Source organism: Orycteropus afer, unplaced genomic scaffold (genome assembly GCF_000298275.1).
Source record: "Orycteropus afer afer isolate SDZICR_OR568_19922 unplaced genomic scaffold, OryAfe1.0 scaffold00031, whole genome shotgun sequence".
NCBI classification, from domain to species: Eukaryota; Metazoa; Chordata; class Mammalia; order Tubulidentata; family Orycteropodidae; genus Orycteropus; species Orycteropus afer.
In genome coordinates, this window is record NW_006921618.1 from 16674873 (window position 1) to 16681682 (window position 6810).

Consider the following 6810-nt stretch of genomic DNA (forward strand, 5'->3'; position numbering starts at 1 on the left):
ATCCATTGAAGGTACCTAAATATAATTCTTTTAAATTCCTTATCTAGGAGTTCCAATGCTGCTTCTTCCTCAGGGATGTGTTATGGGTGTGTATCTTGGTCCCTTGTTTCTACTGCTTTATCTTGCTTCTTTGTGTAGATTGTGATACTTTATTGTCTCTGAGACATTGTGACATTTTTGTGTTTATATTTAATAGGTGATTGTAGTGATTCGCCCAAGATTTTAATTTTCTTTGGATGTTATCTGAGTAGCAGGGTACTGTGCTCCTCTATTCACTAGTTGGCAGCACTTATGGACTCACCACTTGTCTCCTTTCCAGTTGTCAGCCTCCTGAATGTCTGTGCTGTCCTTGGCACTGGAGCCTATCTTAGGTCCTTGGAATCTGAATGAGAATGCTGTCACTTTAAATATTCAAAATGGCCACCCCTTGTAAACATTCAAAATGACTGTGCCCTCTGTACAGCTGAAAGTGCACAGCTCAGTCTATCTCCTTCCTTGCTGTTTCACTTTTTATTCATCAGCCACCAACACAGTTGTCCATGTAGCCCTTGGTGAACAGGACCAATTTTTAGATTAATTCTCAAGTCCTAACATCACTTGGAAATATTTAGGCTGTCCATGCCATCAGGATAGCTGACAGTCCGTAGTTCTTTTTGTTTCCAAACTACTGTTTTCATTCAGGTTCTTCTACTAGTTGGTATTTAATTCACTTCTGTATCCTTCCTTTCAAAGCTCAGGGCTCCAGGATTATCTTCTCTATCTGTGTTAATTGGTTTCTCTTTTCTTTGTTGAAGAGGGTCTGTGTAACTTGTCTGCCTATTCGGCCATCTTACCAGAAGTTGAAACATTCTTTGTGATGATAAATGCAATTTATCAATTTGTCATTCCCGGCATTCACCTGGCATGGATGACCCTGCTGGCATAGTAGACATATGATTGTCTGATTCAAAGTGGCCAATACCAGTCCATTTCAGCTCACTAATGTCTAGGATATTGATCTTCATGTGTTTCATTTCATTTTTGACAACTTCCAATTTTCCTAGGTTCATACTTCGTACATTCCATGTTCCGATTATTAATGAATGTTTGCATCTGTTTCTTCTCATCTTAAGATGTTCCACATTAGCAAACGGGGGTCCCAAAAGCTTTACCTGACCTGTGTCACTAACATCAGCTCTTCTTTTAGGAGGCAGCTTTTCCTAGTCATGTTTTGAGTGCCTTCCAACCTGCGGAGCTCATTTCTGGCACTATATCAGACAGTGTTTCAGGGCTGTTCATCAAATTTTCCAGTAATGTATCAGACAGGCAGTGTTTCCCTGCTATTCATTAGGTTTTCGCTGGCCAGTTTTTTGATAAGTGGGTGGCCCTTTTCTTTTTCCAAGTCTGTCTTAGTCTGGAAGTTCTGCTGAAACCTGTCCATTATGGGTGATCCGGCCGGTGTTTGAAATACTGGTGGCATAGTCTCCAGCCTCACAGCAACACACAAGCCATCCCAGTACAACAAACTGACAGATGAGGGGTGGATTGAATGATGTAGGATGCATCCAAAGAAGATGGAAAGAATATACAGAGTCACTGTATGAAAAAGAATTGATCGATGTTTAGCCATTACAGGTGGTAATCAACCACCCAGAGCACTGAAGGAAGAACACAGAATGTCTGTGCCAGGTATGACACTCGGTGCTTGAGCATGGTCTTAGTCTCTTACTGCTGCTGTAACAGAGCGGGTGGCTTGAATGAACAGATATTTATTCCCTCACTCTTCTGGAGGCTTTAATCTGTAGTCAGGCCTCTAGGGGAAGGCTTGGTCTCTCTGCCAGCTCTGGAGAAATGTCCTGGTATCTTTTCTGCTTCTGTTCCTTGGTGATCTTCAGGAAATGTGGCATCTATTTTCCTCCCTCGGTGCTTGCTTTTTGTGTCTCATCTTCTCTTTTATATCTCAAAAACGATTGGCTTAAGACACACCCTAAACTGATACTGACTCATTAACATAACAAAGAGAACAACCTATTCTCAAAAAAGATTACATCCACATGTTGTTGTTTTAGGTGCTGTCCAGTTGGTTCCGATGCATGGTGACCCTATGTAAAACAGAACGAAACACCACCTGTCCAGTCTTTCGCCATCCTCACAATCATTGCTATACTTGAGCCCAGTGACGCAGCCACTGTGTCAGTCCATCTCATTGAGGGTCTTCCCCTTTTTTTTTTGCAGACCCTCTATTTCTCTAGGGACTGGTCCCTTCTGACAACATGACCAAAGTATGTGAAATGAAGTCTGGCCATTCTTGCCTCTAAGGAGCATTCCAGCTGTACTTCTTCCAAGGCAGGTTTGTTTGTTCTTCTGACAGTCCATGATATTTTCATTATTCCTGACCAACACCACAGTTCAAATGCATCAATTCTTCTTTGGTCTTCCTTATTCATTGTCCAGCTTTCAGATGCTTATGAGGTTATTCAAAATATAGTAGCTTGGACCAGGTACACCTTAGTCTTCAAAGTGACATCTTTGATCTTTAACACTTAAAAGAACTCTTTTGTAGCAGATTTGCTCAATTGCAATATGATGTCTGATTTCTTGACTGCGCTTCCATGGATGTTGATTATGGATCCAAGTAAAATAGAATCTTTGACAACTTCTATCTTTTCTCCATTTATCATGATGTTGCTTATTGGTGCACTTGTGAGGATTTTTGTTTTCTTTATGTTGAGGTATAAGGATTCCAATATATTTTTGGGGACATAATTCAGTCTCTAACAGGTAAGAAACAAGGCAAATATTTCTGCTCTCATGAAGCCTCCAGTGTTTTCTCACATGGTAGTCCCTCTGCCTGAACTCTCCCCTCCCCCACTTCCCACTCCACACTCTACTCCCTTCCATAGGAACTCTACTTATCATTCAGGTCAAAGTGAAATGCTCTTTCCTCCCTAAAGCCTTCCCAGACGTCTTAGCTCAGGAACTTCTGTTCTAGGTTCCCATTACTCCTGTTTTCCTTGCTGGACCAGAAACTCCAGGAGAGTAAAACTCAGGTCTGCTATGCTCACCAGTGCCTGGCACTGTGCCTGTCTCCTATTTGTTGAATGAAAGGATACGGCCTTGTCATTGGAATATGCTTTATTGCAACATTTGAGGATTGCATCTTAATGCTGTTGCAGTCATATCCACCTAGTCATATAGCCTTGCACAGCCCAGTCTACCACACTGGGCTTTGAAGGACAGCACTGACCCTTGGCATCTCTTTTATGTGAGAAAGCTAAAAAACATCTAGCTGATGCTGAGATCTGCTGCTAAAGCCCTTCTCATGCAGTCTGCTTATCCTACAGAAAGGCAGCCCATGGGTGTCCCATAAAAAACATGGATTCTAGTTGTATTGTTGGCCACTTGCTAGTTGTGTGAGCAGGGTGTTCAACGTTTCAGAGCCTCAGCCTTCCTCTGTGAAGATGGGCATAATAATAAGCACATTACTAGGCTGGCAAGAGGAGTCCCTGAGCTGTCACAGAGGACATGTGGACCATTAATGTCAGCTTCTTTCCTAACCACAAGGTGGTATTGAGTAGTGGTTAGCAGTCTAGGTTCTGGGTCACGCAAACCAGGTCTGAGTCCTGCCTTATTTCTTCTTGGTAAGCTGACTTTGGGGGAAATAATGTAACATCTCCAAGTCTGAGCTTCCTCATGTGGAAAATGGGGACTAAGTTGTATCTGTGTTTTAGGGCTCTTGTGAGCACTATGTGAAGCACATGTGTATAAAGGGCTCAGCCCAGAACTGGTGACCCAGTAAGTGCTCAATAGATGTGCTTAGCATCAAGACATGTACTGCAAAGGGGACAGAGAAATCAGATTGGCAGCTCTAGTCTTCATGGATGAATTCAATGGGGAACTATTGCACACAGGGAGCCCTTGTGTGTGGAAGTGCCATCTGACATGGACCTGCTCCTAAGCCTAGTAGAGGAGGAAAGACATGTTCATAAGTATAAGGAAACTGTCACCTGGAAAGTGATGAAGGTCACAAGAAAGATTTAGCAAAACAAAATGCCAGGAGACTAGCACTTGTTGAATGAAGAGGCCAGAAGCAAGAGTACATACTCTGTCTTGTTGCCGTGGAGTCGATTCTGACTCAGGGCCACTCTGTGTGTGTCAGAGCAGAACTGTGCTTCATAGAGTTTTCAGTGGTGCCCCTGGGCAGACTCAAACCCCCAACCTTTCACTTAGTGGCTGAGTACATTAATCGTTTGTGCTAACCAGGGACTGCCGGAGGACCTGCTACTTGATTCCATTTTTTATGAAGTTTTAGACCCAGCAAAAGATTTATGGTGATAGAGGTCTGAAGAGGGGTTCCTCCTGGGGTATTGACAAAGAGGAGGCATGAGGGAACTCTCTGGGCTGTTAGAAGGCTCTGTCTTGATCAGGGTAGTGGATCCCTGGGTGCACATATACATAAAAATTCATCAAACCATATACTTAAGATTTGTGCACTTTAGCACATGTGAATTATATTTGAAACAAATAATGCCAGGGGAGTTTAGAAAAGGGGGCAAGGCAGTGTGGCCATGGGAAGGAACCACAGGGAGAAGAATTGCCTTGTTTTCTCCCTTGGTGGCTTAGTAACAGGATCTAAACAGAGCACTTAAACTTCCCTTAATGGCATCAGGCATCATCAGTAAGTGGTTTTGAAGATTATTTGCTATCTGTTTACAATGCAAAGAAAAAAAATATTTGGGATTTTATAATTGCAAAAGTCCTAGTCAGGGAGGTAATTATCAAGTGTAACCTGAGTGTTCTATTTTGGGGCCTTGTTGTGGTCTCCTCTGGTCTTTCATTCCCTTTGGCTAATGTGATTGCAGGTTGTTTGGCTGGGACTCTTCTGTTGGAGGCGGTTGGATGGTGGGAGGCAACTGATGGGGAGATGTGGAGTGGGATGATAAATTCCATATCTGCTGGGCTTTACTGTTCTTAGAGCACCTGTGGATACAGCATCCCACTTGAGAGCAATCTAGGAGGGAGGCAGAGCTATCAGTCATGATTCCTGATTGCAAGCAACAGAAACTAATTCTTGATAGCTTAAACAGAAGGCTATATTAGGAAATTATCCAAGAACTCACAGAATTGAAAGGAAAGATGGAGAACAAACATCAGAAAGCAAGCAGGAAGCAAGGAAGGCTGATTGATGCTGGTGTATTCAGGGTATCTATGTTTTAGCAGGTTAACTATTATAGTTATGTTTGGGAATGATCAAGACAGATATCAAGGAAGAGGTAGCATTTGGAACCAACATGGATGATGGAGAGTAATTTGAAGTGCAGAGAAGGGAGACTCTCTGAGGGGACCACTACAAGAGAAAAAAAGGCAGGAAGGTGAGAAAGGCTGGTGAGGGTGTGGTTGGATACACATTTGTGCAGTGGAGCCATGAGACATACAACTGGGAAGGTAGATTGAGGTTTGCTGTTTGTTTTAGGTAGGGTTCTGTGGAGAAACAGAACCAGTAAGATATATGTAAATATGTATGTATGTAGATGTGTGTGTGTGTGTGTGTGTATATTGTTGTTGTTGTTATGTGCCGTCGAGTCAGCCCTGACTCATAGCGACCCCTCCTTGGGTTTTCGAGGCAGTATCACTACAGAAGTAGGTTTGCCCAACCTTCCTTCTGAGGAGTGGCTGGTGGGTTTGAACCGCCAGCCTTCTGGTTAGCAGTCAAGTGCCTTAGCCACTATGCTACCAGAGCTCCCATATGTATATATATATATATATATATATATATATATATATATATATATAGAGAGCTCTGGTAGCATAGTGCCTAAGGCACTTGACTGCTAACCAGAAAGCTGGCGGTTCAAACCCACCAGTCACTCTTCAGAAGGAAGATGGGACAATCTACTTCCATAGTGATACCGCCTCTGAAACCCAAGGAGGGGTCACTATGAGTCGGGTCCGACTCGATGGCACATAACAACAACAACAACAACAACAACATATATATATGCATTTGAGTTATGATGTTGATGAATAATATTGAATATACCATGGTCTGTCAAAGGAACAAACAAATCTGTAAATCTTGGAAGATTGTACAAGTCTTGGAAGAAGTACATCCAGAATGGGCCTCATAAGTGAGGATGACATGACTTCATCTCATGTACTTTGGACATGTTACCAGGAGGGACCAGTTGCTAGAGAAGGACATCATGCTTGGTTAAATCGAAGGTCAATGAAAACGAAGAGAACCCTCAATGAAATGGATTCACACAGTGGTTGCAACAAGGGGCTCAAACATAGCGATGATTGTGAGGGTGGCCCAGGACCCAGCAGTGTTTTGTTCTGTTGTACTTGGGATTACTATGAGTCAGAGTGAATTCAACTTGTATATGTATATGGAGAGAGAGAGATTCATTTGCTTTAAGGATATATGGACAGAGAGAGAGAGAGGGATTCATTTACTTCAAGGAATTGGCTCATGTGATTTGGGAGAGAGGGTGGGAAGTCTGAAATCTTTAAGTCAGGCACCTGGCTGGAGACATCTGCAAGCTCTTATATTTCAAGATCTCTAGGTCAGGTGATGGGAAGTGTGAAAGTTTCACCAAATATCTATTTATTTTGTTCCTTGGAAGGAGAATGGCCAAACTTTGTCTCTTGTACTTTTGTTATGTTGTTAGAAGGGACCAGTCCCTAGAGAAGGGTATCATACTTGGTAAAATAGAGAGTCTTGAACCTGGACAGAAGAGCAGTCAGCACCAGGGTTACAGGTGAGGAGAGACAACTCAGGGACGCCCAGAGTAGCAGGCTGGAAGAGCAGGAGAAAGGGGATAAAACCCA